Below are 17182 nucleotides of genomic sequence, written 5' to 3' on the forward strand. Positions count from 1 at the left end.
CATCCTAAGTCCTTCTCTATCTATTACATAACTTTTGTAACCACTTACATTAGTTGAGTCAACCCTTGGTCAAACATACTCTGCCAAATTAGCACTTTTGGTCCCTTAACTCTAAAATGTTAACATTGTAACCTTTAACTTTCTAAGCTTTATATCAACGAATAATATAATTATCATTTAAATGACTTAATTATGTAAATCATCCTTTATGTAATTAATTAATTAATTTAAGAACCTTATCTTAAATTTTAGGATGTTACAACTATCATAAGAGAATGACTCTACGTAGGATCCTCCAAGCCCGATCAACTAGCAAAATCAAAGAAGTCCAAGAATTTAAGCGTAAGTTTTCTGTTCATCTTAATTTTGTTTATGTACTAGTTGCCTAGATCTCGTGAGCATAGGTCCTTCAATAATTATGATTATTTATTGTTTTCATTGTCTCTTTCGTTTTCTAAAGGACTCTCATAACCCAACAAAAAATAATTTTAATATAAAATGAACATCAAGTGTAAAAGTAAGATATAAACTTATAGTCTCGGTAAACACACCTCAAGAGTTTTAGAAATGAATCTATAACGTCTTGGTAACATTCGAATCTAGAGGTACATTTTATTTTATCATAGTTTGGCTTTGTGAGAGTCGCCACGATGCGACGAGGCATTTTTGGTCGCGAGTTTCTTTTGACCCACCACTGCGTTGCAGGATAAGTCACGATGTGGCTGTCGCTGATGTTTTATACCCCTTATTTTTCTAGGTTTTGCACCTTATTTAAAGGAGTGAGGAGGCTAGTGTTTGCTTATCCTCAACCTCCACTAACCTACTTAGCTCTGAAGAAACCTTATTCCTTTTCATCCATTATTAAAGCTTACTTTGGTGTTGTTGGGAGATTTTGAAGGAAGAAAAAAGGAGTAAGACAAGGATCATCAAGCAAGTTCCCATTCCTCTTCCTAGCACATTTCTGGACCTTTGTAAGTGTCCAAGACTCAAATTTTATGTTGCTAGGCTGCTAGATCTTGAGTTTTGTCCCAGTTTCTTCTTATTCTAGTTAGCTGGGATGGTGAGATCCCATAAAGGTTGCAACTTTATAAATCTTTGGGTTGTTTGGAGTGATTAATGATTTAGATTAGAAGTATGGTAGATTGGTTGAACCATGCATGGGATTTTCATCATAATCCTCATTTTTGACCTAATATGAGCTCAAGACATGCATTGGACATGCATGTATACAAAGCACCAACTTTAGGTTAGTTTTGGTGTTGGAAACTCTTTTGGAGTTGATGGATTTGTAATTTTTGAGATTAAGTGCTTAATGATTAAGTTCATGTCATCTTTTGCTTTTTTTGGACCTATGGTTTAAGATATTGATCTTTTGGATGGTCTTAAGAGATAAAGTTGGAAAGTTTATCCACCTAGACCATAAAAAGGACTAGATCTGAGCTTTAGAGCTCTTGGAATAGAAGGAAACAACTTAACCTATTAAGTTGTTTGAACCCAGTTCCCATAGTGTGGCCCTAGGCTGCCACGACATGGCGGCTGGGGATTTGGCATCTGTTTTGTCGTTTGTAGGTGACGACATGGTCAAGGATGTTAATGACATGGCAAGTCAACTGAAGTCAAATTTGACTATTGACCATTGACTTTTGGCTTGAGTTGACTTTTGGTCAAACTCCTTATTTTAAAAGGAGAGTTAAGAGTTTACCTTGTGTAGCTGTATAGGTGGTGTATAACATCTGTTTTCTCAGCAGTGAGATCGATAACAGTTGTTTATCGTTTGATAGGTGAGTCTTCTCTTTGTACTTATGGGTCAAAGGCGCCAAGGCCAACCCATTGGATTTTGTAAGATGTTAGAGTTGGATTGGGTGTCTAAGCCCATAACTATAATTGGTATAAACGTGAGTTGATAGTAGCACATTTCTTTTGGGTTGCCCTCAAACCTAGCAATTGAATAGGATAACTTTTAGTGAGAGAGAGAGACTGATTTATTAATTTATTATATGGTTAATACATTAATTAGAATCCAAATAAATGATTTTTTAATATATTATGAGAATAATATGTTAATTAAAAATAGTAATATTTGATTAATAATTAATCAAAAATTAATTAGAATTAATTTTGGGATTAATGAATAATTAAAAGTACAGGGGTTAGTGTTCAATAGTTGAGCAAGAGGCATTCTAGAACCTTCTTATTACCTTGGACAGTTTATGGAGGATCTAGAAGATCTAGAATTTTCCTTGGATGATAATTAGGAAGCTAGATAATTACCAAAAAGAAGTAATATTATTTTATTCCTTTTAGGTTTATCTAGGGTTTCCTATGATCCTTGGGACATGAATTTCGGCTATGACATTCTTTAGAAGGTTAGTTCGAAATTTCTACTATTCTCCTCTTTCTCTTCAAGCTCCTTGGTTGCTAGGGTGTGGGTGTGAATCATTAGAGACACGACACTTGTGGTGCTTGCTTCCAAGAGTTTTCAAGAAGGTTTTGGATTAGTTATTTACTATAATAACTAAAAGGTATGTAAACCCTACTTTTTTTTTTGTTATATTTGAAAATTAGCATAGGGTTTATAGTTTTGTTGTTTAATAGAATATTACTTCAATAGAGTTATGACATAGATCTTTAGGTTGCTTGTACCCTTAACTGTTATGGATTTATCCGCGTTAATACATGTAAAACCCATCATTGGTATCAGAGTGTATGGTTGTCTAACAATTGAATGTCTATTGCTTGAACATGAACAAAAATCGATTTTTCTGGAAAAAAAACCGATCGCACGACGTGATTATAGTTGCTCACGACGTGAGTACTGATAAAATCTAGAATTTGTTTGCTAACAGACTGAACTCACAACATAAGTTTTAATGCTCACGACATGAGCACAGTGTAATTCAGAATTTTGTTTTCTATTAGACTAATCTTACGAGGAGAGACTTAATGCTCATATCGTGAGCACAGTAATTCCGTATTTTCATATTTTCTTACCTAATTTGATTTATATGGTTGTTATTTGGTAATTATCTTTTATAAAATCTGCCATAATTTGATTTTTTGTCATATTAGATAATTAAATAAAATCTTAAATGTTAGGAGATAATTATATGATTAAAATTATCCTTATGGATGTTATTATTAATTTAATTAAATGATTAATTAAAAGATAATTAATAAATCCATAATATGGTTTAAATTTAATTAAATTGAAAGTTTAATCTATTAAAGGATTAAACCCTTGCAATTTTAAAATGTTTTAAAATTCACCTTATACTATGTATATATAATTGAAAGGTTAATATATAAAATATATGTATAAGAATAGTCAGTCAAACCGCTAGTACGCCTCATTCACGAAGCTAGTTTATAAGGGGGTATAAGAAAACTGCATATAAAATGGTAATCGAATGGGTGTCCACTCTCACCCACCGCTTTCTTGATTAATGGAGGGTCGTTAGCCAAACGGGTTTGATAGGACAATTTATTCTCATTAATAAGTATAATGCGATCAAAAAGTAACTAAACTATTTTTTAAAATCTCACTCTTAGTTACTTTAGGAAAATGTGAATCTGTATGCTAATCCATGAAATTGCACATTACACTTTATAAGTCGTTAGTGGAGCATGTATGGTTAACCGGAACATTATTGGGGGAATAATAAATAGTGGTAATGGGTGTCTCGAAAACTATCATTTATTAATGGAGTGCATGTGGCTAATCATCACATTAAAACGAGATGATAAATGACATCGAGAGTGTCAAGCTAATTTGCATGGATATTCACATCTCGTTTGTGATCATTGACATCCTAGTCACAAAAAGTGAGAGCATAATCTAAGATTAAACATGTTATTGATTAGATTCAATGAATCTCAAATGATCTACGAGTTTCATAAAATTAAAACTAGTATAAGCCTTACCTACCTAAAATATATTTGAATTTGATTACGACATCCCTCTTTAAAGTTCGAAAAAAAAAATTATGGATCGTAGCCTTAATTTGAATTTATGGGTTAATAATTAAGGATTAAAATCAAGTAACTTGAATTCTCTTTTCTCCTTTTATAGATTTCAAGTTGAGACGATAATTGTCTTCCTCATTCTTTTGGAAATAGTTTTCCTCTTCCTCCAGAAGATGATCTTCCACTTTCAGATCAAGGTGAAAATGTTTTCTCTTCTTCGTGAAATGGTGGAACTGGACATCATGCTTCTCCAACTCTTCCTCCTCCTCCTTCAATGACTCTCCCCATGTCACGATTTCCTCATGGTTTTGGCAATCATTACAGAAGTCCTTGGGAACCAAAATCGACATGAGTACAACGTACCCTCCCCATACTGACGGGAAAAGCGATAGAACCATTCGTACGCTGGAAGACATGTTGAGAGCTTGTGTGATAGACTTTGGTAAATCTTGGGATACCCATTTACCACTCATCTAATTCTCTTACAATAACAATTATCAAACTAGCATCAAAGTTGCTCCGTTTGAAGCCCTCTATGGCCGCAAGTGCAGATCCCCTCTGTGTTGGGCTAAAGTGGGTGACACACAACTAGCAAAGAGACAAGTTCCTGACAGCACTCTCACCGGCCCCGAGATCATACGAGAAACTACGGAGAAGATTGTTCAGATCTGGGAACGGCTGAAAGCATCTAGGGACCGACAAAAGAGTTACACGGATAAATGAAGAAAGCCCTTGGAGCTCTGGGTTAGCGACCACATCCTATTAAAGGTCTCACCCAGGAAGGGAATGATACGTTTTGGAAAACGTGGAAAACTAAATCCAAGGTACATCGGACCATTCGAGATTCTTGCTAGAATCGGTCCGGTGGCTTACAAACTTCAACTACCACAGGAACTCAATAACAACATACACCCCACTTTCCATGTGTCTAATCTAAAGAAGTGTCTGTCCGACGAGACTCTTGTAATCCCACTCGATGAAATCGAGATAAAACGAGAATCTACACTTTGTTGAGGAACCTTTGGAAATCATGGACAGGGAAATCAAGAAAACGAAACAAAGTCGTATACTAATAGTGAAGGTCCGCTGGAACGCCAAGCGAGGAACTGAATTCACTTAGGAACGGGAAGATCAGATGAAACAAAAATACTCGCATCTTTTCACTAGTTCATGAATACCCACTTTAGAAATAACTTCGGGACGAAATTCCCTGTAACGGGGGGATAATGTAACAACCGGTTATTTTGGGTCAATAAAAGTCAAAGAAATTCAAACAAAAGACAATTGTGCTAACAAGAGTCAAATATTTAAATTAAATAAAAATATTAATATTGCTTTTGAGGTTTTCGGTTTTGGAATCAAAAATCACCAAAACCGAAATCTCCATTTGTGACTCAAAGTAGGCCGAAATCTCTTCTTGGACCGAAATGGTGCGAGGCCGAGGTCCCACCTAGACCGAAAACCCTTTGGACCGAGAACCCCTTTAGGCCGAAATCACCTTATTTCTTGGTTGGAGCTTTAGACCGAAATCATGAGATTTCGATAAAGATAGGCAGAAATCTCTCATTTTAACCGGTATCACTTTTTCCTAGATGATAAATTACACATTTCAATGCAAACCTCCCATCACTTTTACTTTTATATATATATATATATATATATATATATATATATATATATATATATATATATATATATATATATATATATATATATATATATATATGCTCAACCGAAATCGTCCTCATAATTTCCATTTCAATCTTCAATTCTCTTCACTTTTGCTCTCAAAATTCATAAGGATATCTTCATATCCTCATACGAATTGCCCAGAACATCTTCATATCTTCAAGCACTGTCTAGAACACATTCAAACATCCCCAGGAATCCAATTCCACAAAGCTAATTCCTAGAAATATTGTAAGTATCCTTACACAAACTAGTATTATTTAACACTTTAATTGTTAGTTTATCTAATTTGCACATGTATTATGTGTTTAAAACAAATTAGAATACGACTATATTCACGTGTTTTAGCTCAAAGATCGTCCCTATCATCTCGTTATCTAGCCAAGAACACACCCGAGGTGAGTTCATACCCTTACATATTTTACGATTTTTCCATGTTTTTATGGGGGGGGGGGGGGGGGGGGGGTATATAAGTAAAACAAAAGAAAAATTGTGTTAAAATACAAACCGTTACATTGATATTTTCACAATATATATATATATATATATATATATATGTGTGTGTGTGTGTGTGTGTGTGTGTGTGTATATATATATATATATATATATATATATATATATAAACATACATATATAATTATATGTGGTGCAAAAAGGGGTATAATTATATAAACATACATATATAATTATTTCACTTCATTTTATTATCTTGGTAAATTGATAATAGCATACAACGGATTCACTATCTCAACGAAACATTTATATAAACTATAATAGGTATAGTTTATGGAACATTCACACTATTTTACCATGTTGGAGACACATAAATAATCATTTTCACATTATCTACACTATGAAAAGGGAAATACATACAATTACAAGAAAAAAGGATTTCATTACACTATACGTAAACCGGTTAGTACAAGGTTATGAGACACTCTCTTCACATATTGTGACAACCCAACATTTATTCTGTCATTATAACCCGTTACCGTTAATAGAATCTTCTATCTTATAAAAGTTCTGTTAAATTGGGGTCGAAAAATAAATAATTTTTTTATTTATTTGTATTTTATATTATTATCGTTGTAGTAAAATAAATAAAAACACGTAATTTATCTTTCCATTTTATTGGAAAAAGTTTATTTTTAATTACGACCATTTAATCGGGTAAAAAGTCTAAACCTCGTTAAACATAAGTATCGGGTAGTCGTATACCGGGTACAGCACCCAAGCCTTGTATATAGGAGGGTGGACACTCCTTAGAAACCTTTTACCACACTAGACCCACTTTCTCTCTCTACTCACTCTCCTCAAGTCCGATTTCATCCAAAAACCGCAAGTTTCCGCCTCCAAAACGTAAGTACTCTTACCCTAACTTGTTCTAGACACCTTTGATTTGTGTTTTAACTCAAAAATCATGCAAGAAGGCTGAAAAAGAGGAGTTTACGGCCTAAGAACCTCCATAGGCCGTAAATCCCTAAAATGATGCCAAAAGTGCCAAGTTTCTCCCCTTTAAGCTTAGAAACTAGTTTTGGACTTAACCTAGAAGTGTTTGAACCTCAAATCAACAACTTTTAGGGATTGAAAGAGGGTTTACGGTCCAATCACATGCTTAGACCATAAACACCCTCTAAGCTTGCAAATCAAGCCCAAAACACTTCCAAACCACATTTAGGCTTAAGATATGGCTTAGGGACTTACTATTTCAGACTTGGAACACCTAAACATCAATATTTGAAGGGTAAACTAGAGTTTACGGCCCAAGCATATGCTTAGACCATAAACTCCCTTAAACCATTCCAAATGACCCTTTAAACCCCTAAAAAGCCTTACACCCTCACTAGAACTTGTTAGGAATGAGCCAAGGAGCTCAAAATCGAAGATTGGAGAGTGCACAAGAGTTTACTACTGTAAACCATGGGGTTTACAGCCGTAAACTCCCAAGGAGTGGTCCTTGGACGGTAAACTCCAAGGGAGTACCCTCCTTTGACCTTAAACAACCCTATAGCCTTATATATTACCTTAGAACCACTTCTAGAACCACAAAAGGCTTGAAATCACTCACTTACACTCCTCCCATGAGTTTACGGCCGTAAACTCATGGGGGATGTGGTCTCCCAACCGTAAACTCACTTAAGGTGAGTTTTAGAAGAGTAAACTCCATGGTGAGGTCTTATACTCTTTCCTTGCAACCCATTAGCCTTCTAGCACTCAACCATAAGACCTTTAATCACATTAGGATGTCTATATGTGTATAATTAGAGTCTAAATCACTAATTACTTGTAAACATATGTCTTCATATGTTACTAGGGTCATAAAGGGTGTACAAGTCTTTACTTGACACCAAACGCTCATCCGACACATCCACTCGATCTACTCATTTCAGGTGAGTTCATACCCCTTAATGAACCTTTTTAAATGTTTTTACATGTTTTAGGGGGGGGGGGGATACAAGTATAATTCTACAGGTTTTTATTATTAAATCATATGTGATTCACAAATTATCATCAAAAAGGGATTTTTCTACACTTTTAGCTGCTTACCAATAAAGTTGTTTTAGTTGATTATCAAATGCATTTTTAAGATTAATTTGTTGTTAAACTATTTTCAAAATTTTGTTTAAATTACTTTTCTTTTAAAATATATCTACACTAATATATTTATATAAGTAAGACTTGAAGGACTTAGGACCGATAGCTCGCCTTATTTCCTGTTCTTGTTTGATGTGGTCTTAGGGTACCTGTTGTCCGTCCGACTGTCGTTGATTTCTTAGTTATATATCATATATATTTGTGTTAGATATGAAATTCTTCATCTTATACACTACCTTTGCTATTCAAAGGCATGAAATCATACACTCTAGTTAACTATAATAGGTATAGTTAAGACTACTGCTCGTTGCCTCTACTACTATAATACTCACTAAAACTGCTATTGTTACAAGTTAATACTGTTGGATTAGTGTCTAAGTCCATAACTATTTTGGTATGTACTTGACCCGATGGTGCATGGTCCTTTTGGGTTGCCTTCACCAAATCAACTTGCTAGGATGAATTATGGAGAGAAAGGATTAAATATGATTTATTAATATATTATGAGAATAATATATTAAAGGAGAAATCATATTGTTTAATTAATATTACTCAAGAATTAATAAGAATTAAGTTTGTGACTAAAAGAGATTAATTAAACTTAAGGGACTGGAATTGTAATTATAAGATAATTGCAATTTGGGCTATGGATTGTCTTATATTAAGGTTGGACGAATTCTATGGGGAAACCCATTAGAAATTGTCCAAGGCTTTTAAGGAAAGGAGTCCATGGGTTGCTTAGGGTTGAAGCATCCAAATTAGGGTTTCCTTGTTAGATAACCCTAACAGCCTCACTATATATAGAACCCTTAAGGCTCAAAAACGTGGGGAACTTCTTTTCTATGGTTAGTACATGTTTTGGGCAGCCTCCATCCTCTCTCCTCTTCATCCTCTTGCTCTTGGTGTTTGTGAACCATTAGAGGAGTGACATTTGTGACTCTAAGCTTTCTAAAGTCATTACAAGGAGAATTATGATTGTTATTGCTACATAACAATCAAGGTAATATCTTAAACCTGTTCTTATGTTAATATGATTACTTGTATGCTAGAATTAGGGTTTATAGTCTTGGATAAATTGCATGTATAATAGAGAAACCTAGATCCAAGCATTAGGGTTTGTATGAGCACATAGGATGTTCTTATGACCAAAACCCATCAGTGGTATCAGAGCCTATATTGGTTTCTATTGTATTGATGCCTTGTATGTTGAAAAAAATTCGATTTTTGTGGTTATGCATGATGGACTCGGCGATTCCCACTGTGGACTCGGCGAGTTGCCCCCTACTCGACGAGTCCATGGGGCTACTCGACGAGTTCGAGCGTCAGATGGAGCTATTTTCGGGATTTCTTGTTGTTTATCTTTGAGATACTTGCCTTTATCATATTAGATCAATATAAATCCGATTTTATGATATATATGAGTATATTCTTGATCTAATTGAAGATATTTATCAATTAATAAAATATTTATTTCCTTATGTGATAATTGATTAATTATTTTGATTAAATTGGTAAATTGTTTTGCAAGAAATCATTAAATAAATCAAATATGGATAATTATGTGATTAAATGTTAATTTAGATTATTTGTTATTTGATCCTTGTGTTATGAAAAGTTTCAATTTTCCCCTTTAGGTTTTATAGTTTAAATTTAAACTCAAAAGTTTAGTTTTGAAATTTAAATATTTGAAACCTTAATGTTTTGAAAAGTTTCAAAACTTGCCCTCAAGTTTTGGAATTTAAATTTTGATTAAAAGTTTAATTTTGATGTATATTTAAATTCTAAACCTAATGTTTTGAAATGTTTCAAAACTTGCCCTCAAGTTTTGGAATTTAAAAGTTGATTAAAAGTTTAATTAGGAATGTTAAATTCTAAAACCCTAGTATTATTTTGAAAAGTTCAAATCACACCCTTATGGTTTTATTAATTAATTAAGGAGTATAATTAAAAGAAGTTTAATAAATCCATAAAAGTTTTGGTTTACAATTTAATTGAATTAAAAGTATAATTGTTAAATTTGACAACCTAGTATTTCAAAAGTGTAAAATACACCCTATACTATATATAACATTAAAAGTCTAACATTATATATATGTATGAGTAAAAGTCAGTCTTACCGTTAGTAGGCCTCATTCACGAAGCTGGTCTATAAGGGGTGTTTAAGGAAATTGCCTATAAAATGACGATTGAATGGGTATCCACTCTTACCCACTGCACTCTTGACTAGTGGAGGGTCGTTAGCCGAATGGGTAGGATAGGACGAAACCTTCCATTATAAGTATAATGAAGTACAAAAGTAACTAAATGTTTTACAAATTCCCAATCTTAGTTACTTAGGCAAAAGTGAAATGATGCAATTCCATGAAATTACACTTTGTGCCCTTGCGAGGACGTTAGTGGATCGTGTGTGGTTTACCGGCACACTAAATGGTTCTAAGCAAAGGTAGCAAAGGGTGACTCAATGTTTGTCATAGTTCGGTGGAGCGTGTGTGGTTTACCGGCACATCGAATATGTGACTGTAACATGTGAGGGCACCATGTAAGTTTGCATGGTTATTCACACCCGCTTTGTGATCCTCGGCATCCCAGTCACAAACTAGAGGGGCATATCGAGATTTAAACATGCCATTGAAATGTTCAATGAATCTCAAAGGATCTAGGAGTTTTCATAGATTTAAAACTTAAATTTCTTTTTCGTTTTTCATGGTGGAAATTAGTGAATCGTCATTCACTTACCTTCAAATATTCTGCAACTAGATTACGGCATCCCTTTTCTAAGTTGTAGCATATTGTGTTGGGTCCTAGCCTTAGTATCTCATTTGGGTGATTTACTAAGGACTCAATCAATCAACTAACTTGAATTCGTTTTCTCCCATTTTATACATGTCAAAGTACGACAACTATGGTCTTCCCAAATCCCGTGGAACAAGTATTCCACATGAAGATGATATTCCACGATTCGATCGAGGAACAAGAGATCATGCTTCACTTCCTCCACCTCCTCCAATTATTCTCCCTAACCCACAAGTTCGAAGACTTGAAAAATTCAAGCTCACTCAAGCCCTTTTGGCAAGTAAACATAAAGAAGGAAAGTCGGTGTGTGCACACGTCCTAGGGATGAAGTCACACATTGATAGGTTAAGAATGTCAGGATCTGTTGTCTATGAGGAGATAGCTGTTGATTGGGTTCTTTAGTCACTTCCTAACTCGTATAGTGAGTTCGTAAGAGAGTACTATATGATGAACCATGACGTGAACCTTATAGATCTCACCTACATGCTTATTGCCGCTGAATCAACAATGATTCGGCGCAATGGAAAAGCAAAGTTGATTGGTGAATCTGCCTTCCAGACCTCTATGGATATAGGCAATGGCAACGAAAGACATGCCATGATCGAAGAGTTTGATCATAAGAGAAAGGCAATATCTGAAATAGTTCCATGTGCTGTTCCAAAAGAGTCAACTTGCTTTTATTGCCAAGAGAAGGGGCATTGGAGACGAAGCTGCCCTATTTACTTAAGAGATCTAAGAGATGGGAGAGTCAAAACGTATGGCACTACGTTAGGTAAAAAATCCATTGACTAACTCTTTTAAGCTTCTATTCTAGATTCTTAATACATAATGTGATAAGATTACAATTGATGTTTTGAAGGATCGAAGAAAAGAAAGGAAGCTTAAGGGAAGAAGTGAGCAGAATCTAACTGTGAATGAATGGATTTCGATCACATTACTTGAAGATTAGATTCTTGAGCTACTACTTAGAGTTAGAATAAGATTGCTAAGAAAGATGTATTAGCATAGTTTTTCAAAGAATTGCATTGTAAGGACAATTTTTTCCGCAATAAAATAAATTTTGATTTTATATTATTTATTTATCCTTGCAATGGCGTATATGAAAAATTGATGTTTGGATGTTTCTATTATTAGCAATAATGGATTTGGTTCTTATTATGTTATTTATGGAAAGTCGAGAATTTACCAAATAGGGAGAGTTTCTCATCGCCCAAGTTTCAATTGGACAGAAACTTGGAATCATGCAACTTGCTTGCACGATGAATGAGAAATTTCATATTTTGGAAATTAGACTAATTCATTGACAAAGTGTCAAGTGAAGGACTAGGAGATCGAGCACACAAAGTTGTGTGTTAATCAAGTCCACCATAAGAGTAACAATGATATTTGTCATGATTTACTAAAGGTTTAGTAAATATGATTATACTTACAAGATTAAGTGTAATTCTGAATTGATTGAAAAAGTTTAGATCAATAGCAGAACGAATAAAAAGAATCAAGTAGGCAGAAAGATAAAAGTTTCTCCATTCTAATAAGAAGGGAGAGTACCTTTTATGCTTTATGATAGGTCTTAATGATTAAGAACCATATCTCAATTGATCCTCTAAGTGAGTCTTAGCACAATTGTATGTCTAAGAAGAGGAATCAAGGATTGAAGAAATGGTTAAAATCAAGAAGTCAATCATACTTCGTTCCAAAACAAGTCTTAGAGTTAAGATTGTGATATTGAGTGGCAAGTATTAGGAAGGTTTATAACATTCATCAAATGTGGAAAGTTGTGATGTCTTGGATAAGACAAAGACCAAGTAGGACCAATTTATAAAATTTTTTGTCTTGATAAAAGCTACACTAACTCTTGAATATTTGGTTGTCAAGAAATGTTTATTGACAAAAGAATCTTATATGTCAAGGAGTCAGTGGGAGTCTTAATGGTCTTGAAAGGTTTCAAGAACAAATCAAAATAGACCTTATCGGTCATCACTAGCACACGAGTTGAGGTTTACAACCTATCGTTTTGACACTATATTGTTTCTGTGCCGTTCCAATTGAGTTAATTATGCATGTGAGCCTTATGAGTTCTCATTTGAATGCATAAAAGTCAAGGACCTTGATCAATGAAAAGTACATTGATAGGAAAGGGTGTACTGCTTAACTACTTGGAAGACGTGGTGGGCAGCTGTGTTACCATAAGGTAAGAAATCAAGAACAAGAAAGTTCGGTCCATATGAGTTTGAATTTGTCGTAAACTTTGGTTTTGACAAATTCACATGGATAGGAACAACATACACCATTAAAATCTAAGTGTCATAAGATTCCCTCCTTCATGAAAATGATTGTGAGGAAATGCATTCACAAAGATAGATTTTAAGAAGATAGTGATTGTGAAATTGTATTCTCGAATTCGATTAAGGCTATGGTATCCCTTTCCATGATTCAAATTGTGAGACTTGGCAATTAGTCTGAATTGTTTAGACACACATATGAGCTATCTAAGACAAAGGTGTATATGTTTAAGAAGCCTTGATAAGAGATTATCAAAACACTAGGTATTAGAAACATGAACTTAAGAAATTCAAGAAGTATTGTTTTTCTGGAAGTTAAGCTGGTTTCTGAATACATGTCAAAGCTAGTGGGAGCATAAGTGTTATGTTTATAATAATCATCTTGATAGTGGGAGCATAAATGTTGTGATTGTATGGTTATTAAGGCAAGTATTGCAAGTTAGCAATATTAATTATAGAAAACAAGAGTCATACCTTGCAAAGTTGTAAGGGTTGAATAGTTGTTTTGCTATAATTAAGGGAGAGAATATTATGCTTCATTTCAAATCTAAAGGCTTAGGTTGTGGAATGTTAATAAATTTAGTCAAGGATACATAGTGTGTTCTCAAATTTCGATTATGATTACGGCATTCCTCTTCATAGTTCGAATTTTGAGAACGTAGCACATAAAATATTATGGCAGAAGATTGATAAAGTATCAAATCTTTATGTAAGACATTATGTATCGTGACCCATACGCTTCGGGTATAGGATCGATTGCAAATGCTATAATATTTGACCATTCTAAAATTTTCCAAATGTCTAGGGCATTTAGAAGGAAAAAGGACAAGAATCGGTTTTGACTAAGATAATTAAACAACTATCAAAGGACAATCCAAAGTTCGCCGAGGATTGGTCGCTTGTGAGTAGTTGGAAGTATAGTATTGGGTGGACCATATCGACATTATTATGAATAGATAAGATTCTATTAAGAATGAGTTGTTATATGGAAAATATGGAAACGTGTCCATATTGGGAATTGAATATTGAAAATCTATGTCTAGATTAGAAACTTTTATGCAAAAGGATGTTCAAAGGAATGTACTTTGAGTGAGAGACTGATGGGTTTTAGTCCTAAGAACATCCTATGTGCTCATACAAACCCTAATGCTTGGATCTAGGTTTCTTTATTGTACATGCAAGTTATCCAAGGCTATAAACCCTAATTCTAGCATATGGAAATCGATATTAACATATAATTAGGTTTAAGATGTTACCTTGATTGTTATGTAGTAATAACAATCCCAATTCCTCCTTGAATTGACTTTGGAAGGCTTAGAGTCACAAGTGTCACTCCTCTAATGGCTCACAAACACCATAAGCAAGAGGATGAAGAGGAGAGAGGTTAGAGGCTGCCCAAAAACGTGTGAAACCCTAGAAGGTTAGTTGTCCACGTTTTTAGTCCTTAAGGGGTCTATATATAGTGAGGCAATTAGGGTTATCTAATAAGGAAACCCTAATTTGGATGCTTAAGTCCTAAGTAACCCATGGATCCCTTTCCTTAAGGCCTTGGACGATTTCTTATGGGCTTCCCCATAGAATTCGTCCACCTTATAATAAAAGGCAATCCATGGCCCAAATTGCAATTATCTTATAATTACAATTCAAGTCCCTTAAGTTTAATTAATCTCTTTTAGTCACAAAACTAATTCCTAATTAATTATTGACTAATATTAATTAAACAATATGATTTCTCCTTTAATATATTATTCTCATAATATATTAATAAATCATATTTAATCCTTTCTCTCCATAATTCATCCTATCAAGTTGCTTTGGTGAAGGCAACCCAAAAGGACCATGCACCATCGGGTCAAGTACATACCAAAATAGTTATGGACTTAGACACTAATCCAACAGTCTCCCACTTGGATAAGTCTAATAACTATTATGCGTATGACTTCAGATCCCGATCTGCAATCGTAGCTTTCCAAAGCCGCTGTCAACTATGATCATATCAGATACGCGTGTCCTTTAGATAAGGGATCATATATTCCTCCATTATAGATATCGTATGAGATATGATTTCAAATCATTCTCTTTGTACTATATCTCGATTCCCGATTTATGACGACTGACTAATTGAACAAATCAAATTAGCCCTAGCCTGGCCGAGCATTTACGTTTGTCATCACTAAATCATCGAGGGGCCCAAAGATATCGCTTTTATCCTACTTTGGATAAAAGGAACGGATAAACTTTAATACAATGCTTGCTCGCACTCACTCACCGAATCACACACAACAATATGTTTTATAACACCAAGTTACTGGTGCGTTTACATATTATCAATGTGCAACCGATTTGCAAGATACAACTCACACATCTCGGTTTCAAGAATATAAGATGTTATCATCTCACCAATCACTCGTGATGCAATTCATGGAGTGATCCAAGTGAGCGTGGGTTTAATCCAATGCTCAAATTCATATTCATAAGCACTCATGAACGTTGCAGCAAACATTTGCTTATGTCTAATACTCTTTTAGACAATCCACACACCAATTCATGACAGTCTTCATTCATATCTACTTCCAACATATGAATGACTGTGGCCCGTTCGAATAATTCGATTATTCTTAATAAACTCAATTATTCTGGAAGTCAAAACATGCAAAGTGAAACACAAGAATAATACTAATCCCATATGGCCTCAAACTTTTGAGTATAAATAAAACTCATTTTATTTATCACCATATCGATTACTCATTATTTGTCGTTTCGGGTAATCAACTTCTTATTTGAATTATTACACTTGTCCCATGCTCCTAGCATGCACACAATGTTTACCTATGGTTCTTACTTTGTGAAATAGATCAAATTGAGCACATTTCCAATCATTCTCATTTCACAACTCCAAATCCTTTTTCATAAGTGAAAGAATATCAAATTCTTTCTACTTATAGAATATGCTAGATTCTAACATTCTATGCAACGATCCTTTCGTAATGTCACTGCACCAAAGTCACAAAGACTATTGCCAATGATATTACAAAGTCCTCTATCAGAGATTGTTACAAGACAATTCCATAGACGTGATGTCTCTCACTCAAAGTACATTCTTTGAACATCCTTTTGCATAAAAGTTTCAAATCTAGTCATAGATATTCAATATCCAATTCTCAATATGGACACGTTTCTATATTTTTCATATGACAACTCATTCTTAATAGAATCTTATATATTCGTAATGATGTCGATATGGTCCATCCAATATGGAAACATTTCCATAATTTCCATATGACAAGTCATTCTTAATAGAATCTTTTCTATTCATAATAATGTCGATATGGTCCATCCAATACCATGCTTCCAACTACTCACAAGCGACCAATCCTCGTCAAACTTTGGATTGTCCTTTGATAGTTGTTTAATTATTTTAGTCAAACCGATTCTTGTCCTTTTTCCCTCTAAATGCGCTAGAGATTTGAAAAAAAATTAGAATGGTCAAACATTAAAGCATTTGCAATCGATCCTATACCCGAAGCGTATGGGACACGATGCATAATGTTTTATTTGCTATGTTCTCAAAGTTCGAATTGTGAAGAGGAATGTCGTAATCATAATCGAAATTTTAAGAACACACTATGTACATTTGACTAAATTTTATTAAAATTCCACAACCTAAGCCTTTAGATTTGAAATGAAGCATAATATTCTCTCCCTTAATTATAGCAAAACAACTTTACAACCCTTACGACTTTGCAAGATATAACTCTTGTTTTCTATAATTAATATTGCCAAATTGCAATACGTTCCATAATAATCATACAATCATAACTTTTATGCTCCCACTATCATGATGATTACTATAAAACATA

Source organism: Lactuca sativa, chromosome 5 (assembly GCF_002870075.4).
Source record: "Lactuca sativa cultivar Salinas chromosome 5, Lsat_Salinas_v11, whole genome shotgun sequence".
NCBI classification, from domain to species: Eukaryota; Viridiplantae; Streptophyta; class Magnoliopsida; order Asterales; family Asteraceae; genus Lactuca; species Lactuca sativa.